This window comes from Zingiber officinale, chromosome 11A, assembly GCF_018446385.1.
Source record: "Zingiber officinale cultivar Zhangliang chromosome 11A, Zo_v1.1, whole genome shotgun sequence".
Lineage (NCBI taxonomy): Eukaryota > Viridiplantae > Streptophyta > Magnoliopsida > Zingiberales > Zingiberaceae > Zingiber > Zingiber officinale.
In genome coordinates this window covers 95157248-95180268 of record NC_056006.1, presented here as the reverse complement: position 1 = coordinate 95180268, position 23021 = coordinate 95157248, and the positions used below count along the sequence as shown (strand labels likewise).

Genomic DNA, 23021 nt, shown 5'->3' with positions numbered 1-23021 from the left:
CTACCTTTTACGAATCCTAACTAGTTAGACCAAGGTTTTATACCAATATCAATGGATATGACTATTTGAAAAACCTTGAAGACATGGTTACTCTAATGATGTTCAGGTGACTTACCATAGCCCAGAAGTTTATCCAAAGAATGCCTGTTTGTTGAACCCAAAACTAAACCTGAATCTAATACAAAAGTAAACCAAACCCTAAAATTGAACTTAACTTATTTCACAAAAATTATAGGATTCCTTGATTAAAAACATAGACCGGATGAGATGACTAATAAATTAAATTAAATTAAATTAAACAAAACTAAACTAAAATAAATTAAACTAAACTAAACTAAACTAACTATACTAAATTAAATTAAACTAAACTAAACTAAATTAAACTAAACTAAACTAAACTAAACTAAATTAAATTAAACTAAACTAAATTAAACTTCAAAATTTAAAACTAAACTTAAACTTAAAAATTAAAATTAAACTTAAACTTAAAATTAAAATTAAAATTAATCTTAAAATTAAAATTAAAATTAAAATTAATCTTAAAATTAAAAATAAAAATAAAAATAAAAATTAAACTTAAACTTAAAATTTAAAATTAAACTTAAACTTAAAAATAAAAATTTAACATAAACTTGAAATTAAAATTAAACTAAAAAATTAAAACTTAAACTTATACATAAAAATAAAATTAAACTTAAAATTAAATTAAACTTAAAATTAAAATTAAACTTCAAATTAAATTAAAATTAAAATTAAAATTATTTTTTTTAAAAAAAAATCTTTTAAAAGAAAAACTTTTGACAATCTTTTAAAAATCTCTTAAAAACCCTTTTAAAAAATCTTTTTTTTTAAAAAAACATTTTAAAAATCCTTTTCTTTTTAAAAAAATTATTTTAAAAATCATTTTAAAAAAATTATTTTAATAGTTTAAAACTTAGACACTTAAACTTAAAAACTTAAATCTTATTCAATAAATAATTAATCAAAATTCAATTAACTTAAACTTTAAAATTAATTAAATAATTAATAAGTAAATAACTAAAACTTAATTGTTCATGTCTAACCTTTTTTGATAACTAAGTTTAGCTTGATTAGTACCTTAATTTTACCTAATTAAAACATTAATTTTACTCTAAATCATTTAAATCAAACTTTACATTAAAACATTAATTAAAATTTTAACTACTTTAATTAAATCATCTTAATTAAAGATTGACTTAAATTGATCCTTAAAATTACTTAACCTGATTTAATAACTTTAATAAATTTAAACCTCTGATTAATACTAAGCTTAAACTTGGTTAATCCTACTTAAGTTAAATCTAATAAAAGGATGAACTAAATAAATAATTAAATTAGAACTAAGGCTTTCATTAAATCAATTAACTCAATCAATACGAAATTTAAGTTGTTGAGTTAGTAACAAATTACTTATTATTGAGTTAGTAATAAATTACCTATTATTACATAAACAAATTGCTTATTATTGAGAATAATTGATTATTGATTAATTTAAATAATCTTATTTTTATCAAACTTAAATAAATAATTATACCAAGTATATAGAAATACTTCTGTAATGAACATAAGTGTTACTAACACTAAATCCCCTAAAATACTTAGGTAGAAAAAATGTGCTAAGGTTTTAAAATTTAACATACCCAAACCCCAATGTTAACTGAAATGGAAGGGATAAATTCAATTAAAATTAAAAATTAAATTAAAACTAAAACTCAATTAAATTAAAATTAAATTAAATTAAATTAAAATTTAAACTTCAATTAAACTTAATTTAAAATTAAACTTGAAACTTAAAATGTAAAACTTAAAACTTAAACTTAATTTAAAATTTAAACTTTAATTAAAAATTTAACTCAAACCTTAATTATTTAATCTTAATTTAATAATTCACTTAATACTAATTTAATCATTTTAATCAATTAATCAATTTAATATTAATCATCAACTAAAGTTGAGTACTTTCAATAATTAATTGAATATTTACTGATAATTCAAAAATAATTTTAACTTATTTATTAATTCAAATTATGATTAAATGAAATTATAGTTAATCCTAGTTAATAAGTTAATCAGAAATTCAACTTTTAACTCAATTTTAACTTAATTAATAGATCATCGATTCATTTACTCTAAAATTAATTTAGCTAAATCACTTAATATAAAAAAAACATATCAAAATTAATCTAAAAGACTATTCAGAATAATAACTAAGTAATCCATGATTAATTAATAATTCAAGACTTTAATTAATCAAATTTAACTCAGGATTATCTAAGTTAGAAGTTTTTTTTAAAAAAATTAAACATCAAATTATGTCTACCTTAGATAATGGATGTTAAGCATCTCTCCAAACACATAGGATTACCATATATGAAAATATAAAATTGTTGAGATGCTAGGAAAAGAAAAGTAAGTGATGACTATAATTACTTACATAGGTTTAAGTATATACCTTTTTTTTTTTTTGCCAACACTTAGTGTCTCGATCTTTTAAAGTCAACCATAAATTTGTAGACTCAGACACATAGGTGGTTAATAGGGATTTTCTAAGATAGTATCAAGTTAAGGGGAAGTGTCAACTTGAGGGGGAGGAAGGAATAAAATACTTAGAAAAATCTTCTCAAACTTTCTTTGAAAAATATTTCTTAAAATATTTCTAAAACTATTTTTACTTAATCGTTTAAAAAAATATCTTGAAAATTACTTTCTAATTTTTTTTTCAAATATCTATTTTGAAAAATATTTTAAAAATTCATTTTCAAACTTAGTGTCCTTTTGATTTGGATCAACTCCCTAGACACATAGAAGTTTTCCTTGCAGTTAACAAGGATTTCTAAGGTGTGTCAAGTTGAGGGGGAGTCCTGATTGAAAGATGCAACATAATTTTCAAAATTCTTTTAGAAAAATACTCTATTTTAAATTACTTTGAAAATCTTCTAATACTCTTTAGCAAAACTCTTAGTTTTTAACATTATTTGGAATATTGCTTTGAAAACAACTTGAAATATATTTTGCAAAATTATTTTTGGAACCTGCTTCCAATTTTTTTGGGGGGGTTTACTAAACTGCTATCTTTAAACTTTTTACTTTCTTAGCTTTAAAAGTTTTAAAGATAGGTTTTAAAAATCAGTTTGACAAATATCTAAATTCATGAAAACGTCTTGACATAGTCTTCAAAAGGTTTTCTTACTTAAAGTTTTATCATCTTATTTTTGAAAACCTTAAATTTTTGAAAACATCCCGTATATCTTTTTCAAAATTCAATTTTCAAAAAATATTTTTCAAAGTGCATTGAAAGTTATATTAAAATGTTTTCAAAATGTTTTCCAATTTTTTGTTGTTGTTTATTTAATCTTCTAACTCGGTTCTAGTATTTTTCAAATTTTATATCCTTTAGAAATCTAATGAAAAGATAGTAAATTTTGAAAATTATGCGAAGTTAGTAGACTCTGAAAATTATTTCCACTTTATTTTGACATGAAGATTTAAGACATATCTGAATTTTTTTTAAACTTCTTTATTGAAAATCTTTATTTTTGAACAACTTATTAACTTATTTTTGTAAGTTTAACTTCCCCCAGTAAACCTGAAAATTTTCTGTTATCAAAATTTTCCTTCCTTTACTTGGCCAATTTTTCCAAACTTGTCTATGCTTATTATTTTTGATGAATGCCAAATGGGGAGAGTTAGGTAGATTAAGTTAGTAAAATACTAGACAAAACACCAAATTCAGACTAAATCAAAATCATCTCATTTGGTCTAGTTATTTTTTCCATATTTTTCATTAACTTAACCCAGGTTGTCATTGTATCAAAAAGGGGAAGATTGTTGGCGCGGTTAGCACTAACGGCCTAACTTAGATTTTGATGAATGACAAAGTAAGTTAAGTTAGGTTTGTTATGATCTAACGATCTGACTGAGTGTGCAAGAAAAATCTAGCTAGGTCAATGGGTCGACCGGATAGTTGGTACGAAGTCCAGCTAGATCGACGGGCTGACCGGATAGCTGGCATGAAGTCCAGCTAGGTCGACGGGCCGACCAAATAGATGGTACGAAGTCTAGCTAGGTCGACGGCCTGACTGGATAGCTGGCACGAAGTCCAGACTGGTCGACGGGCTGACCGGATGTCTAGCAAAAGGTAAGTAAAGGTAAGTCACTGAAGGAGAGTGACTGTGAGGACGTGCCCTAGTTGAGGGATAGTAGACGTCGGATCAATTTAGATCCATTTGAGATATCTAGATTGAGACCTTAACTAGATTCTGGTCTCAAGGAGACATAGTCTAATTACTACTATTTATTATTTGTGCTAACACTTGTCTTGCAGGATATTTGGACTAACACATTTTGTGCAAGGCAAGCAAGAAAGCAAGTCTACCTTCGGGTGAAAAGTGCCCGAAGGCGCCCTCCATGGCTATCGAACACGCCTCGGTACTGTTAATAGAAGGCGCCTTCCATGGCTATGGAAGGCGCCCTTCGCAGGATGATTTTTGGAATCGGTCGCAGATAAGTGTCGGTTCTCTTGCGATATGATTTGCCTTATTGGAGGTGTCTTTCATGCTTATGGGAGGCGCCCTCCAAGCCCTTTATAAGACAGTCTCGAGCAGACACTTATACAACAAGTACATGTTGGGACCGTTAGGCCGGCTATAAGGGGGGTTGAATAGCCCTGCAAAATTGAAACACCAATACCCTTCTCGGACTTTTAAAATAACACTTGTATAAATAATTAAAGAAATGAACTAAGGATGAAGCTTATTACTTGGTTACAACCAGGGAAGTTGTTAATCCAAGGAAGTTAATGCAACGATCTCCTTCAGGCGGAGAAGCCTCTTACAACAGTGACAACACAGAAAATGAGAAGCTAAACTAACAATGAAGAGCGCACAAGTGTTGTATTACTAAAATACTTATTGTTCTCGGCTTCTAGACCAAGGCTGTATTCATAGCCTTGGTCGAGGCACCTTGAAGGGTTCCAGGCGCCTGGGGAGGAGGGGATAAACCTTTATCTCCTCTGTGACGGATCGCGGTCAAACGCAATCTGGTCAAAATCAAGTTCCCGGCGCCCAGAATCACTCCGGGCGCCCGGACCCTTAGAGTCAACAAAGTTGACTTTTTCAGTCCAGGCTTTCTGCTCCGGTGCTGCTCGCCTCGGTCTGGGTCTTCCGCTCTGGCTCCGCTCGCTTGGGTGATTTCGGCCAACCGAAATAAGGCTCACCGGAACCCAATTTCAGCCTTCTCCTCGAGCAGGCTTCCACTTCGGCTTCTCGTCCCTCGAACGTCGTGCACGTTCTTCTCGTCCACTGGTGTACTCTTCCGCGGTGCCTCGTCCCTCAGACGCACTGAGCCCATCGACTCTTTCTCGTGTTGTCCTTCTCGCTAACCGCGTCTTCCGCTCGACTTCCTATGCTCCTAAGCTCCTGCACACTTAGACACAACGACAAAAACCAACAGGACCTAACTTAACTTGTTTGATCACATCAAAATAACCTTGGGGTTCTAACAATCTCCCCCTTTTTGATGTGAACAACCCAAGTTAAGCTAGGGTAACCAACATAAAAATAAAGGCAATAAGTTTGCAATTTAAAGTGCAAAAAATAAACAGTTTGTAAATTCATCTACCTCCCCCTTGACTTAATCTTTTTCTTCTCCCCCTTTGATCACATAAAAAATAGGGTTCCAAGAAAAATGTAAGGGTTAAAATTAAAAAACTTATCAATTTTTGAAAACTTTGAAAATGAGATTGAACATTATTTTGAAATTTAAAAAAAAATTAGAAATTAGAAGATTTTAAAAAAAAAAATATTTTAAAAAATGAGTAAATTTTTCTAAGTTTTACTAGAAAAAGAAAATTTTGAGATTTTTTTTTTAAATTCAAGCAGAAAAAATTTTCTAAGTAAAAAAAAAAATTCTAAGTTAGACAACTTTGCAAAAAATTTTAAGAAATTTTCAAAAATGCTTGAGTCATTATTTAAAGAAAAAATATTTTTGTGAAAATTTTCTAAGTAAAAGAAATTTGCAAAAAATATTTTTGAGAATTTTAAAAAAAAATTGAGTAACCCTTTAAAGTGTTATCTAATTTCAATTTAATGCTTTATCAGTTAGTCAACTAAACACTTTATTTCAATATTTGGCTTCGAGGCTGTGGCGAGACATTAGACCTTCTTGGTTATTGGATCATCAACCACTTCTAAAAAAAACCTCATAAGGAAATTAAATGTTTAATTTTCTCGCTGAAAGCGTTAAGTTTAAATTTAGATTCAAGTAAGACAAGACTTAGGAACCCAATATAGGTTCCAGCCAACTGGATTGATTAGATATTTCCTAGGGACTTATTTCTTTGAAATATTTCTAATTTGTCCTTTGTGATATCTGAAATATCAATTTAAGTTATTGAATTTTCCAAAACTTGTGTTATATGAGCATGCATTATTTTTCAAGTTAGTTATTTCTTTTTACAAAATATCATTTTCTAGTTTAATCTTGTCAAATTCTTTTAATGGGCAAGATTTTGCTAGAATTAATTTAAAATTTTTAATTCCTTTTTAAATTTGCAACAATCTTTGGTTAATAATTTCACAAACTTAAATAATTTATCAGGTGGGAGAGATTGCACCTGACTTACCTTGTTGACTTCGTTATCCGTAGCTGTCCCTGAATTGTTGCTTTCTTCCGATGTAGCTCCCCCTTCATCGATGCTCTCGATGCTCATTTCGGACGAGCTTGCTTCGTGTAAATTTTCTTGATGACTTGCCATTAATGCAGGTCCGGAGAAGGCCTCGACTTTTGATTTGGACGACGTATTGTCCCACGTCGCCTTTAAGGTCTTGAACTTGTTCGTTTGGGCAGACTTCTTTCCTTTGTCCTTGTTCCTTAGCTTGGGGCAGTTGTCTTTGACGTGCCCTTCTTTGTTACAGTGGTAGCATCTGATCGTCCTTTTCCTTCTACCCTACAGATGATTAGTTTTTCTTGATTTACATAATTTTTTAAAACGTCTTACCATCATTACCATTTCCTCGTCGTCGAGAAAAGATTCTGACTCATGTTAGTCTTTTGTTACCTTGAGGGCGATGTTGTGCTTCGGCTCTTTCGTATCTGTACATCTTGATTCATGCACTTCAAAAGTTGAAAAGAATTCTTCTAAGGTAATAGATTCTAAGTCCTTAGAGATATAGAAGACATTTACTAATGATGCCCATTTGGTATTCCTAGGGAATGCATTAAGAGCGTACCTTAGAGAATCTCGGTTACTTACCTTTTCTCTGAGATTCAAAAGTCAGGTGATGAGCTCTTTAGTCCTCGAGTGAAGATGTGAAATTGTTTCGTCTTCTTCAAGCCGTAGGTTCGTCAGCCGATTGCGGAGTAAGTCTCGTCTCGCGAGCTTGGCCTCGGACATCCCTTCGTGTAGCTCCAGGAACTTCTCCCAAAGCTCCTTTGCTGAGTTGTAGGTGCCGATCCGGTTGACTTCTTGTGGCGGAAGGACGCTCAGCAGATGGAATTCTTCTTTACCATTTGCCACGTAGTTGACCTGCTCTTTTTTCGTCCACTGTTATTCTTCCTTACCTCCGGGTGCTACAAAACCGAACTTCATTATTAAAAGTAATTCAAAGTCGGTTTTAAAGAATACCTGCATTTGCTTTTTTCAGCTAGTGAACTCCCCCTCGAACTTCAGCGGGTATATGCTCAGTCCGACCATTGTCTTTGCTTCGATTGGCGGTTAGTCCTCTTGAAGCTCTTTGGCTCTGATACCACTTGTTGGGACCATTATGCCGGCTAGAAGGGGGGTTGAATAGTCCTACAAAGTTGAAACACCAATACCCTTTTAAGACTTTTAAAATAACACTTGCATAAATAATTAAAGAAATGAACTAAAGGACGAAACTCACAGTTTTTACTTGGTTACAACCGGGGAGGTTGTTAATCCAAGGAAGTTAATGCACTAACGATATCTTTCAGGAGGAGAAGCCTCTTAGAGTAGTGACAGCACAGAAAATGAGAAGCTAAACTAACAATGAAGAGCGCACAAGTGTTGTATTACTAAAATGCTTGTTGTTCTTAGCTTCTGGACCAAGACTGTATTTATAACCTTGGTCGGGGCGTCTGGAAGGGTTCCAGGCGCCTTGGGAGGGGGGGGGGGGGTAAAACTGTATCCCGTCCGCGGCGGATCGCGGTCATACATGATCTAGTCAAAATCAGGTTCCGGGCGCTCGGACTGGTCCGAGCGCCCAGACCCTTAAAGTCAACAAAGTTGACTTTTTGGTCCTAGCTCTATGCTCCGGTGCTGCTCACCTTGGTCCGGATCTTCCGCTCTAGCTTCGCTCGCTTGGGTGATTTTGGCCAACCGAAATAAGGCTCATCCGAACCCAATTTCGACCTTCTCCTCGAGCAGATTTCCGCTCCGACTTCTCGTCCCTCGAACGTCATGCATGTTCTTCTCGTCCACAGGTGTACTCTTGCGTGGCACCTCGTCCCTCAGACGCACCGAGCTCGTCGGCTCTCTCCCGTGCCTTCCTTCTCACTAGCCGCGTCTTCTGCTCGACTTCTTGTGCTCCTAAGCTCCTGCACACTTAGACACAGGGATCAAAACCAACATGACCAAACTTAACTTGTTTGATCACATCAAAATAACCTTGGGGTTCCAACAGTACATACGCGTACATTTGAGCCTCTGACTGCTCCCGGTTCTTATTGCAACTCTACTGTGAAGCTGTTGAGCCCGACGACTGTTTCGAGGAGTTCCGATCGTGCCCGGCAGATAGACATCAACACAAAATGGCTCATTTCGATTCCTAAAAAGTGTTAGTAAAATCTTGTTATTATAATTAATTACTAAAAAAGGACAAGTGCAGTGTGTTGCACTTGGCCTTACTTTTATTGTACTCGATTATCTCTTTCGGGGGTACCGGAAGAGATTTTTAGTGGATTGTCTATCGATAGGTCTACGAGTCCTGGGCCTTGGAGTAGGAGTCGGCGAAGGCTCCGAACCAAGAAAAAAATCGTTTGTGTTCTTCTCATGTCTCTTAATATTTGAATTCTTACTTTCTGCTGCGTACTCATATTTTCCAAAACTGAAAAGAAGCATTTTGAAAACCACGTGATTCACCCTCCCTCTCACGTGCATCACGATCCAACAATATTCACTGAGCTGCCTGTATCTACAAAAGATCAAGAAATTATCTCCCGAACAATGGCGGGGTCACCTCAAATCTGCACATCAGGTTCAAGTGTATATAATTATATTTTTTGAATATGAATTGTAGCTCTTCCTTGTAGCTTTACATGAAGGTGCTTCACCGCGACCGTTGACCAAGTCACTCGGGTCATACACGAGTGCGAATTCACTTGGGTCATACATCGAGTTCGAAGCCACTCGGGTCATACACCGAGTCTATGAGTGGTCCCATGAAATCAAAGACACTTGGGTCACACACCAAGTTTATCCGTGCTCCCACGAAATTAAAGACACTTGGATCCTACACTGAATCTGTGCGTGCTCCCACAAAATCGAAGACACCTGGGTCGTACACTGAGTTTATGCATGCTCCCATGAAATCGAAGATACTTGGGTCCTACATCAAGTTTATGTGTGTTTCTGCACAATTAAAGACACTTGGGTCCTACATCGAGTCTATGCATGCTCCCACGCAATTGAAGACACTTAGGTCCTACATTAGTATGGCAGAAAGACATCCAGCCAAGCCATGCCTTCATTGTGTGGTTCTTGGGCCATGGGAGGCTGTCAATGCGTGTTGAACAAGATTATCTAGAGGACAGACTATGCACATTCTGCCAACATGATGAGGAGACTCTGGACCACATTTTCTTCAAATGTGAGCCGATTCAACGATTATGGGGATAGATAAGAGCTTAGCTGTAGATGCGGTCCTAGATGACCACGTATTGTTGCATGTTGTAGACCTTCAGACAGTAGTATCGAGGGACTTCCACCTTGACCAGAGCTCGCCACCTTGCATGTCAGCGATGGCACATCACATTTGGATGGCAAGGAACAACAGCATGCTTGAGGGGAAGAGATTTGATGGCAAGCGGTCCGTAGGAAGATACAGGTGCATGTCTTAAGGGCGCTTGGTGTACTCTCATACCAGGTACTTAACAAATCTAACGGATTAGCCTATTAGCTCAGTTGGTTAGAGCGTCGTGCTAATAACGCAAAGGTCGCAGGTTCGAAACCTGCATGGGCCGTTATATTTTTTCTAATAGTTGGATATAAATAATATATTTTAAAACTTTGTAACAATTGGATACATTGGCCTATTAGCTCAGTTGGTTAGAGCGTCGTGCTAATAACGCGAAGGCCGCAGGTTCGAAACCTGCATGGGCCATTATATTTTTTCTTATAGTTGGATATAAATAATATATTTTAAAACTTTTTAACTATCAAATGTACTGACCTATTAGATCAGTTGGTCTATTAACGCGAAGGTGAAACTTGCATGGTCCATGTTATTTTTCCGAGTATAGAAAAGAGTATATATTAATTATTTTTAACAATTAATCACATTGAACAACAACATGCTTGAGGGGAAGAGATTTGATGGCAAGTGCATGTCTTAAGGGCGCTTGGTGTACTCTCAGACCAGGTACTTAACAAATCTAACGGATTGGCCTATTAGCTCAGTTGGTTAGAGCGTCGTGCTAATAACGCGAAGGTCGCAGGTTCGAAACCTGCATGGGCCATTATATTTTTTCTAATAGTTGGATATAAATAATATATTTTAAAACTTTGTAACAATTGGATACATTGACCTATTAGCTCAGTTGGTTAGAGCGTCGTGCTAATAACGCGAAGGTCGCAGGTTCGAAACCTGCATGGGTCATTATATTTTTGCTTATAGTTGGATATAGATAATATATTTTAAAACTTTTTAACTATCAAATGTACTGGCCTATTAGCTTAGTTGGTTAGAACGTCGTGCTATTAACGCGAAGGTCATTCGAAACTTGCATGGTCCATGTTATTTTTCCGAATATAGAAAAGAGTATATATTAATTATTTTTAACAATTAATCGCACTGAACAACAACATGCTTGAGGGGAAGAGATTTGATGGCAAGCGGTCCTTAGGAAGATACAGGTGCATGTCTTAAGGGCGCTTGGTGTACTCTCAGACCAGGTACTTAGACACGAGTGATATCTTGAGGTCATGTAGTTTTTGGAGATACTATCCTACTTTACACATGTTTAGATACATGCATAGATAGGAGCATACATCATAGCATACATATAGACTAGCACAGTGCGGGCATATATTTTGTACATCTTGAGTGTAGGGATCCCTGTACACTTAGCGAGTGCATGCATTTTAGAGGACATAACTATCACACATATAGATAGGTTGTTGACAGGCCTGCTAGGAGTAGTGAGGTATCATCCTTCTTCTGCATTAGGTTTTGTGGTGAGGTACATAATCTTCTGTTTTGACATAGTACACTGAGGTCTATTCACCATATATACCCCCTACTATAGATATAGAACTGGGGCACTACTCTAAATGTCACTTTGCCCAACCAAAGTTTAGCCTTGGTAAAAAAATTTGTGTTTGAATGCTTGGTTCAGAGCTGATAGCAGCATGAGGCTACACACGGATTGGCACATGTATCGACTTCTCACTACACTACCATGGCAGAGGATACCCTCTCTTTTTTAGATACACCCAGTGGCAGACGACCCAGATATAGAGAGACTCTCCCGCAGTAGGTCACTCTCCCGCAGTTGGTTGGGGGAGATATGCAGATGACCTACTAGAGCAGGATGCTGGATGGGATGCAGGACACTTGGAGGACAACTTCGACGCGGTGGACGAAGCTTACTAGATGATGCCATAGAGAGAGAGTAGTGAGGAGTGAGGAGAGTGGAGCGGGGAGACCACAGCGGGTGGAGTCATGCAGTAGAGCATAAGGACTGTATGTAGGAGAGAACCTAGAAGATGAGGATGATGAATAGGAGAGGAGACCACAACAGAGAGAGTCATGTAGTAGAGCATGATGCCTGTATGTGAAAGAGATGACATGGACTAATGGTGATGTATAGGTGAATAGATATGCCTTAGAATGATCTATCTAGTCGTTAGCAAACGACTAGTGGTAAAGACACGTCAAATCTATTTATGTCCGGGACTTTTCTAAAAAGCCCAAGAGGGTGAATAGATCCACAATAAAAGTCTATCTAGTCTACAGTAAACTGTTTATAGTAAGGACTGAAGGATCGAAAAGAATTTATAAATATCCACAATGGTATGATATTGTCCATTTTGGGCCTAAACCCTCATGATTTTGCTCTTGGGCTCTACCCAAAAGACCTCATGCCAATGGAGATATCTTTTTCTTATAAACCCATGAGCTTTCCCATGTGTTTTCAATGTAGGACTATATTTATAACCTTACAACCCCAACAATCCTCCCTCAAACACAGGACCACAGGGTCCCCCTCAAGTATCGAGTCACTCTTGACCTACTCAAGGTCTCTCCTCGAGCATCGGGTCACCTTGACCTGCTTAGGACCTCCCCTAATTTGTTCAAGGTTTCACCCACATGGTTCGATCTTGGATTATGGCTCTGGCTTATGCTTCTTCCGCCGGTTAGTCCGGTGAAGAGTAACTTGGCTCTGATACTAATTGAAGGATCGAAAAGAATTTAGATATCTTCACAATGATATGATATTATCTACTTTGGGTCTAAGCCCTCATGGTTTTGCTCTTGAGCTCTACCCAAAAGGTCTCATGCCAATGAAGATATCTTTTTCTTATAAACTCATGATCTTTCCCATGTGTTTTCAATATGGGACTATGTTTGCAACTTTGCAACCCAACAATGATAACATCAAATACGTTTATGGCTAGGACTTTGCCAAAAAGCCCATGAAGGTGCATAGGCCTACCACAAAGGTCTATCTAGTCTACAACACACGGCTCACTATAAAGACACATCAAATTCGTTGATGGCTGGTCATTTGCTTAAAGTAACTTCATGAGACTTATATACGACACCGGGTAGCCATAGACTCATGACATAGGAGGCTGATAGAGATTATTTGGAGCCATTAGTGGCTCACGGTCACATGACAGAGATACATGGCATGAAGGGTGCAGAGGCACCCGCTGATAGAGGATGCAGGACAGAGCTTGGATAGAGATGATGTAGAGACACGAACAATATGGACAGAAATCATGGACAGTGTTGATTGATACCTCAGCTTTGGTACCTTATATGGAGGATGAGTAGGCAACCATCGTGCGTCATAGAGAGAGTGAGAGGTGGTACACGAGTTAACACATGTATGCTACCATGATTCTCCTTCTAGATCTAACATTTCATCAGATATAACATAAGGGGCTTCATGGTTATTTTTGTATGATTGTGCATATTTTGATGATATATATTAACCTTTTCATAAAAAAAAAGAAGACACTTGGGTCCTACATCGAGTCTATGCATATTCCCACAAAATCAAAGATACTCGGGTCATACACCAAGTCTATGCATGCTCCCACAAACTCCAAGTCACTCGATCTCAGATCGAGGAGTTCATCGACATATTCATTGAGCTTTTCTCCCTTCAACTCCATGGGTTCTAAGAAGTCGCAATATTAAGCTTATTATTCCCACCCGACTCGGACATAATTGTGGATCGAGTTATTCTCTCTCAGATTCCACGAGTATTCGGGAGTCATAAGATCAAGTTTATTATTCTCTCCCAACTTGGACATAGTTGTAGATTAAGTTATTCTCTCTCAGACTCCATGGGTACTTGGGAGTCGTGAGATCGACATTATTATTCTCTCCAAGCTTGGATATAGTCGTAGATAGAGTTATTCTTTTTCCGACTCCATGAGTACTCGGGAGTCATGAGATCGACATTATTATTCTCTCCCGACTTGGACATAGTCACAGATTAAGTTATTCTCTTTCTGACTTTACGAGTACTCAGGAGTCGTGAGATCGATCATTATTATTTTCTTCTGACTCAAATATAGTTGCGGATCGAGTTATTCTTTCTTTGACTTCACGCGAGTACTCGAGAGTTTAGAGATTAAGCATATTATTTTCTTCCGACTCAGAGATAGTAGTGGATTGGCCTATTCTCTCTTAACTCGGATATAGTCATGGGTCGAGATATTCTCTCTCAGACTCTACGGGTACTAGGGAGTCGTTAGATTTACCATTATTATTCTCATATGACTCGGACATAGTCGTGGATCGAGCCATTCTCTCTTCGACTCTATGAGTACTCGGGAGTCATAAAATTGATCATTATTATTCTCTACTGACTCGAACATAATCACAGATCGAGTTATTCTCTATCTGATTTCATGGATACTCGAGAGTCGTGAGATCAGCTATTATTATTCTCCCCCGACTCGGATATAGTCGTAAATTGAGTTATTCTCTCTCTGACTCTACAGACACTCGAGAGTTGTAAGATTGACATTATTATACTCTCCTGACTCAGACATAGACATGAATCGAATTATTCTCTCTCCAACTCTACGAGTACTCATGAGTCATAAGATCGACATTATTATTCTCTCCTGATTCGGAGATACTCGTAGATCAAGTAATCTCTCTACGATTTCACGAATACTCAGGAGTCATGAGATCAACACTATTATTCGCTCTCGACTCGGACATAGCCATGGATAGAGCTACTCTTTCTCAGACTCCACGGGTACTCAGGAGTCGTAAGATAGACCATTATTATTCTCTTATAACTCAGACATAGTTAGGATTGAGTTATTCTCTCTTGATTTGGACATAGCCATAGATCGAGTATTTCCTCGGTCTGGGATGGCATCACCAATTGTTCCCCTAACTATGACTTAGTCATGGATTAATTTCTCTCCTACGCCTTGACATGTTGCGATCCATTATCTCCACACCCGAATACTTATCCAATTAGTCAGCCTATACTATCCTTTAACTATACTTGAAGGGGATACTTGTGATGTGGAGGTAAGGATTCACGTGGCGGGCTCTTGACTCAGTCAATAGGGAAGCCATGTGGCAAAATCAAGGTTTAGTTAATACAAGGACCATGTGGCGTGTTTGAAGACTCGGTCAACATAACATCCACATGGAGTATCAACAATCTTCGACTGGTTGAGCCAAGCCGATTCGACCAAGTTTCCAATCTCCCAAGATGTTGACTCATCGATTTCCCATCTTGCTGAATCGCTGAGCTGCCGACCTCGGGACCTCCTAAGCTCCCGGCATACAACATTTACTAACACTAAAGGATACATCAATTACAAACGACATCTATTGGTACTAATGAGATATTAAAGTGGTCTATTAATGAGATCTTCTCTCCCTACATACGACGATGATGATGGTAGGAGGGGGGCTCTCTCTTGTTGGTGCAGCGGGGCCGGCAAGAGAGAGGTGAATTGCCTGCAAAATAAAATTATACCCTCCTCAAGACTTTCAACTCAAAATAAATAGCAATAATAATAAAATAACAAAACAAAAGGAATTAAAGAAGACCAGAAGTTGACTTGGTTACAACCAAGATGATTGTTAATCCAAGGCGATGAAAAGCGCACTAAAGATCTCCTTCTCTGAAGGTGGGGAAGTCTTTTATACACTAAAAGCTTAGAACTGTTGCTAGGAATGAAGTACAAGAGTTGAATGTTGTTGAATATTTATTTCCTAGCTCTAGGGGTCTTTATATAGCTCCTGAAAATTCTATCTCGAGGGTTCAAGGCGCCTCCAACAGGGGTTCAAGGTACCTCCAATAGTTTGATCGGATAAAACTTTATCTGAATGCAAACGTTCAAGTTTACTGGGTCTGAGGCGCCTCAATTGTCCTTGGAGGCGCCTCGGACTAGGTCTGAGGCGCCTCCAAGCTGTCTGAGGCTCCTCAGACAGTATAGGCAGCCAAGGCGCCTTCAGCATTGGTTGAAGGCGCCTCTGGCTAGCTTCTTCAGCTCCTTTTGGCTTCCTTTCTCCTTCCGAAGCTCCGATTGATTGGGTGATTACGACCAATCGAAATAGGGCTCACCCGAACCTAATTTCCGACCTTTTCCTCGAGCAGTCTTCCGTCCCGGCTTTACGTCTCTCGAACGTCATGCACGTTCTTCTTGCCCACCGGTGTACTCTTCTGCAGCTCTTTCGTCTTTTGGACGCACCGAGCCCGTCGACTTCCTTCCCGTGCTGTCCTTCTCGCTAGCTGCGTCTTCTGCTCACTTCCCGCGCTCTTAAGTTCTTGTACACTTAGACACACGGATCATATAACAAGTAGGACCTAACCTAACTTGATTGATCACATTAAAATACTCACGAGATCCAACATTTCTCTCCCGGGCTCTCTAACTATAGCTCTCATTTTTTACTTTCTTTTCATTACTATTGAAAGATCGTGCTAACAAAGGCATCTGAGTGATTTTATCGGGACACTTTAGATAAGTCTACTCTATATAGGAATCTTTATGCTATGAGAAGAAATTTTGAAAAAGGCCTTAATGTTATTGTTCTGTGGCAGGTGGACTTCTGTCGTAGTCGTGTCAAGATTTATGAGAAGAAATTTTGAAGAAGGCCTGAATGTTATTGTTCTTTGTGACAGGTGGACTTCTGTCGTCGTCGTGTCAAGATTTCTAATCCTAAACATACCCTAAAAATGAGTAATAACTAAATTATATAGAAATGATCATTTTGCTTATAGAAATAAGTTTTTTCCCCTAACAAAAAGGTTCTGTGTCTTAGGAATGTTAAAATAAGTTCTTCATTATTCTATTTATTGGTAGTTAAAAAAGTCATATAGAATTGGCACACATTGTACCATTTTTTTTACAATTATTATATAAATTAACATAAGGTATTAAAGATTGGTTTCTTTGTAAAGTAAGATACTTCCAATTTAATATAAGGAATTAAAGATTAAGATTAGTTTCTAATTTAGGTAATATTTTATTTGAGACCACGAAAATGGATGTTAAATTAGTTTCAAACTTAATTATAGGGAGATAAATTATCTGGATTTAATATCTATTCTATTATAGTAAATTTATGACCTCTAACTAATTGGGCATTAGATGAGGACAATTTCTGACTTAATTGAAACTTAATTGAGTGCTATGAGTTCATTTGAATGGCAATGTCAATCAAGCAATAATTTCATTTAAGTTCACACAACTTTCCACAAATAAATTGAATGCGCCCCCGTTTTCCTTCTACATTTGACTGTGCATTAATGCACAATGGAATTCAGTTACTACTTGAGGCCGCCAAGGAAGTTAATGCCGCCGTAAGGGATGGTTGCCGCCGATGAAGTTATTCACCGTGAATTGTTGGGCCGTTTGGTTGTTGATGACACGGAATCCACATCAGTTAGGGGTGTCAAAAATGAACCTGATCCGACGACCCAACCCGAGTCGACCCGAAAAAAATCAGATTCAGGTTGGACATTTTCGGATTCGGGTCAGGTTCGGGTTGGAGGATTGGAGAGTAAAAAATTTTCGGGTTGGGTCGGGTCGGGTTCGGGTTGACCCGGGTTGACTTAAATATAGGGGTTTGTGGATTTTTTAGGGGTTAAATCAAATTTTATTTTAAAATTTTAGATATTTTTATGTATATTTTTATGATAATGATGGAGCATTGAGATAAAAGTGAAGAATTATAGGAAAAATAGTCCAAAAAAATCGTTTTGAATCGGATTTTCGGATTATATGGGTCGGGTTCGGGTTGATCAGGTTGGTTAGGTTCGGGTTCGGGTTTAGATGTTTTGGGTTGAACTCGGATTCGAGTCAGATTTGGGTTGGGTTAAAAAAAAAAAAACTCAATTCGACCCAATCTGACTCGGAACATCAGTAGTAGTTGTTGGTCACGTATGTGATTATGTATCATTATTCTTGTTAACAGTCCACGCAGCCAGTCGTTACTCCCTAGTATAGCTTTTAATAAAAACACTATTTTATATGTGCAAAGTGTTGCATAATATTTAAATTTCATATTGCATGATCAGTATATAGAAGGGGAGCCTTGTCACAACTAAAATTGTTGCTTTGTGACCGATCTTCTGTAAAAAATAAGGTAAGATTATGTATAATGAATCTTTTCTCGGGATCTCACATAGCGAAAGTTTTATGTATCGGGCTGTCCTTTTATTACATGATCAGTGTCAAAATTTGTAAAGCTGGGTTTGATTGTTGACTATATTGCAGCACCTAGATTTAAAACCAGTCGCAACAGAAAGACCTGGAGAAATAACCGCATATTACAAGATTGCTAGTAAGCTTCATATTTTTCTAGTCTTATCATACAATATTATTTGCTTTAATTCTGGAACATGGAAAATTTTCAGGGCACTACAAATAGGCTTTGGATGAATTATTCGTCAGCCACAAGTTCAATTGAGTCATCATATTAGAAGGTTTCATCTACTTAATATTTATTGTTTCAGAGATTTTTGTTCTCATTATTTTTTGTTTCTTCATTTTTAGAAGGTTTTTGCTCATTAAACAGATGACATGGAGATTGCTCCAGATTTTTTTGACTATTTTGAAGCAACATCTACTCTTCTTGACAAGTATGTTCCTTCTTGATTTGCTAATTCTGTTCTTACTTTTCATTAACTTCCAGATATTTGCAACATACTGATTTGTTTGATTTGAAGGACCATAATGGCTGTTTCCTCTTGGAATGTCAATGGACAAAAGCAGTTTGTCCGTGATTCTCATGAGTCCCCTTTTCCTTTAAATTTGATACTGAGTCACTTTACAAGATGCCTTCTTGACTTTGTCTAGCAAGAGGGAGGTGTTGAAAGGTTAATTTTTAAAAATTATTGTTTATTATTATAGTTCATACTTCACAGGAGCTCTCTACCCATCAATTTTTTTTCCTGGTCTTGAGTGGATGTTAACAAACTCTACAAGTTTTGTAGACTCTTTTCTGCATCCAAGGTTAATAGATTAGAAAATTACTTCCACATTCATGTACTAGCATGCAAATAGTCACTTACCTAAAAAACACCGAATTAATCAAGGCTGTTAGTGTCAAATCAATACATTCAAACACAAACGACCACCAAACTTGATGGTCAGCATCATGCATCTCTTTAAAGTCATCATATGGCAACGATTACAACCAAAGTATCCACCCTCCTTTCTTGTTACAAGTGGCACTTGTGTTACCTCATGCTTTCTCGCTCATAATTCAAATTGTTGGTGTTCCTAACCATTTTTGTATCAAAGCAACTAAGCAAGTTATGAGCGAAGCCATCATCCAATGATTAGGAGACCCCATGAGAAAATGAGGATCAAACGTGTAATCTAGTCACAAGGAAGAAGTCACTGGTCGAACTCAACCACTGCTTAGTCCTAGTCCTACTGATTCACAATTTTGAAGCATCTTTCAGCTCTTTCAAATCACCAAATGGAGATCATTAAAACCAAAGCATTCCCATCTTTTCTTGTTACAAGTGGCTCTTATGTTTATTTCCCTTCTTGAAAACCACTTATTCAACTAAAAAATAATTGTTCTTTCATTCTGCTATCCTCTACTGCACCACACAGAAGAAGAATCTACATTTTCTGGCCCCTACTCCCTACTTTGTGAATTATTCAAAGGGAAAAGAAGGGAGTGGAGGTAAAAAAAAAAAAATCCCAAAAGCTTATTTGATCAAAACACATCACCTTAAAAGTTCTTTCACAGTCTCACCCTTACAAAACGATGCATCAAACCCAAGCCCTTTCCACTATCCTGAGACATTGTGGGTCTTAAAAGAGAAGAAACAAAGCAAGTTTTAGAAGTCATCCTGCCCCCTTGATTTCCCCTAATTCCACGTGCCATATGAATAGCCAAGTAGGAATAGAATAGAAATGAAAACCATCCCATCAGACATATTTAATTCAAACCAATTTCTTTTCATAGGGGTCTCTCAGGCCCTTTTATTACAACATAGAAAACAAAACAGGTAGATAAATGACAAGGGGAAGAAAGATAAATGGAGCTGAAGAAAGAATTAAAAAATAACTTCTGTCTTCCATGGTACTCGAATCTTCATGGCCTCTTTCTGTCTTGTTACACATACATACGCAATTGTAGTAGTACAGATATACTGAAGCTTCTGTACGTTTAGATTTTTTTTTTTTTAATTTAGGTGCAATATTCTTCTCTTTTTTTCAGCTTTGTGTTTCTTTTTCTAATTTTAAATATGGTTCATTTTCGGAAATGGTAGAATCTCATTTCCAACTTTTGACCAGTTTGATTGATTTTGTGTTATTAGACCAGCCAATAAGATCCATTTTCAAAAATAACAATCAAACTAAGTTTAATAACTTGTTTGACCACATATTGCATCCATGGTAATGCAATCTGACCCTCTACCCCTCTCTCTCTCTCACTTTGTCACTACACACTAGGAAGGTTAAGACAAAGACGTGAGTCTTGGGTTGATCATACTTAAACAGTAAATAATTGAGGACGTGCAGTTTATGCTAAGATATCTGACCAGCCGTATTAACTATTGTTCAAACTTCTGGTTTATGGTTCATGCAAATTCTAAGCACAAAACAAATAGTGTAGCATTATCAAATTCACTGCACATAAATTAATAGAAACTCCTCTTAGATGATAACAAACAAAAAAATTAATGAAAAACATACTCTTAAGATCTTGAAGTAGGGTCTTCAGTTGAGCAGATTCTTCATCTTTATATATGTTTGTTTCTGATACATCAGGAAGACATTAAAATTAAAGACGAAAACTCTCTCAAAATTGTTTTTGTGATATCAACTAAAACTGTATAGCAACTCATAATTATATGGTAATCCATGCATTTCTTATGGTTAACCAAACAAAAAATTCATAGCATGATGACATTATAAAAGCAGTATATGCTGAAAGTGCTGCCACACTCGTCATGTAGTTGCACAAGGTGTATGCAGTGACATCCTAAAATTTTTGAAAGTACAAATGACAATATAGACCAAAATGGTAAGTCCTTGCATAATCAAAGTACAGAGAATAAAAATCTAAATTAAAGTAAAGGTGCATGTTTCCATCTAGAGTATAGTATATTTCAAGTTAATACACTATCGTCTTTTATGTGCTCTCATTGGTACCATCAAAGCAAATTGAATTGAAATAAAGAGAAATCTATTTAATTTGAAGCTCAATTTACACCTTCTAATGCTATGATTTTCCCTTGTTGTGTGCTTATCTGATCAATCAACAAACGCATTTGACTTGTTCTCCGATTTTCAGATTCCACTTGTATACAATTGAAGCATGATCCATATCATGGGACAAGCAAAAAAATATTTTATATTGAAAGCAACTAAGTGTCAGTGACGCAACCATAAAAATCTAAGCCGCTGAGATTATCAATTGGACATCGTAAAAATATCTCGAGGCCAAATCATTGGTTTAAGTAACAAAACGTCTGGGAATGGTATAAACTGGTGTCTATGACATATTAACTACAGCAAAAAAATATAAAACACCATATAGAAGACATAAAATACCAAATAAAATGGGACTACGATGTAAATAACAGAGATAATAAAGCATTTAATTACTACTGAAGTATCAATATGTAGGACAGTGTATCTTACAACAGCAGCCAAGCTCTCTGCATACTCAGACTGCGCATTGAAAAGACGCACCTAAAGTCATTAAGTGTGAATAAATTAAATCAGGAAATATTTGCAGTTCTCTGTCGAAGCATACTTGGTTATTGGCTTGTAAAATGTAAAAGCTTTCATAAGAAACAATAATCTAATAGCATGAACGAAAATACAATAGCATGAGAATGAATTTTCCATTGCAGAAAAAAAAAATCATCGAGAAGAGATACACAATAACATTTATTTTCAAGGCGGACAGGAGGAAGAGGAAAGGAAAAATAATAGACACTTTCTTCCTTACAATTTCCACGAAGTAAACAAGATGAGTGGATGAATGAATAAAATAAATTTCTTTTCTTTTCCACTCACCTAAACTACTCCCTTTCTCTACTAAGTCATTCCTTTAAAAGAAAAAAAAAACACTGAAGGTGTGTATATGATCAGATGATGCAGTCAATTATAGCAAAAGTTTAAGTGACAATATTAGAAGAAAAAAAGCAAGACTTATTTTCATTCTCCTAAAACCTCATACTATTATTAATCACTTTCTGGTCAAATGCCACGCTTCTATTCTTTCCACATATATTTAGTGGATGTTTAATCTGTCTACTTAATTTCAACGACCCCAATGCATAGGTTTCCAGAGATGTAACAGCGACGAAACTATTTATCATCCAGTGAGCTGGTTATTCAAAAAATTCAACCCTCAGAAAGACATTTTATCACCCTAAACTCTAAAAAAATATCATTGTTTGACGCATCCAAAATTCAAAAATTCCGTTTGCAGAAAACAAAAATATTTATCCAGACTAACACAGTCAAAAGAGCAACAGAAGCAATCAGATCAGCACGACCAAGTACCGGGAAGGAGTAGATTCGGCAAACCTGGATGTAGATAAAGGCCACGATTGCTATGGCAGAAGGATTCGGATGTCGCAGACATGTCTTGGGAGCTGCAATCCCACGGGAAGTTTGCCAGCCTGCTATTCCGATGCTTGGATCGGCGGCAGGTCTTCGATCTCGCGAGACTCTTTTCCTGCTCGGCTTCACCGAAGAAAAAGAATCGATCGTCAAAGTCGACGAGGGTATTCGTGGCGCAAACTGAACCCGGCCCGATTAAATTATGAATAGGTTATTATTTTAATAATTTTTAAAAAAGAAGATACTCTTTTTTGGACAATATAAATAAATAAATAAATAAATAAATAAATAAAATACTCTTTTAATTTTTTTGCCAAATGAAAAATCTTTTTCCCTCTAAATTAATATTTCTTGAGAGGTTCATTCCATCTTCCCACTCTTATTCTCTTTTAAAACACTAAAAAAAAGTATAGTTGAGTTGAAACGTCTCTAAATTTACTATTGAATAGGTTTTTTATTTACACCTTAAAATATTCATATATCTTGAAAGAAAAGTTCTCAA

The 23021-nt window shown here is 36.1% G+C and overlaps 1 long non-coding RNA gene and 3 other non-coding genes across 4 annotated transcripts; 3 read left to right on the top strand and 1 right to left on the bottom strand.

Annotated features, from left to right (window-relative positions):
* Window positions 1-10287: 10287 nt before the first annotated feature.
* Window positions 10288-10361, top strand: TRNAI-AAU. Its single transcript has one exon. It is a non-coding gene; the product is annotated as a tRNA-Ile (tRNA).
* A 281-nt stretch (window positions 10362-10642) lies between these two features.
* TRNAI-AAU lies at window positions 10643-10716 on the top strand. The gene has a single exon. It is a non-coding gene; the product is annotated as a tRNA-Ile (tRNA).
* A 66-nt stretch (window positions 10717-10782) lies between these two features.
* On the top strand, window positions 10783-10856 carry TRNAI-AAU. Its single transcript has one exon. It is a non-coding gene; the product is annotated as a tRNA-Ile (tRNA).
* Window positions 10857-20487: 9631 nt separating this feature from the next.
* On the bottom strand, window positions 20488-22706 carry LOC122030862. Its single transcript, XR_006125637.1, has 3 exons — window positions 22484-22706; window positions 21587-21637; window positions 20488-20698 (listed from the first exon to the last, which is right to left on the bottom strand). It is a non-coding gene; the product is annotated as an uncharacterized LOC122030862 (long non-coding RNA).
* Between the last annotated feature and the right edge of the window lie 315 nt (window positions 22707-23021).